Consider the following 343-nt stretch of genomic DNA (forward strand, 5'->3'; position numbering starts at 1 on the left):
TGTGTATACAGTTATATGGAAATTCCTCGAGAGTGGGGAGCGGATAGCGGGAACGTCAAGAGTATGAATCAGACGGTGGCCGGATCAATTATAGAAAATAGTTACACATCGATATGCGTAACATAAACAACAGAATATCAGGAATAATACCTAAAATCTAGTCTAATCATTAACTAATATTATAGATTCTGCATCTATCTGTCTTTGTTGTTTGCTTGTGCTGAGTTTTAAAACAGGCATGACCATTTTAATTCAGACTCTAAATTGTATGTCTTTCTCAATGACCGGGAATCACTCCTCCCGCCGGTTACTCCTTTTTCAACATGGGTGGTACTACAACCCT

Source organism: Asparagus officinalis, chromosome 10 (genome assembly GCF_001876935.1).
Source record: "Asparagus officinalis chromosome 10, Aspof.V1, whole genome shotgun sequence".
Classification (NCBI taxonomy): Eukaryota; Viridiplantae; Streptophyta; class Magnoliopsida; order Asparagales; family Asparagaceae; genus Asparagus; species Asparagus officinalis.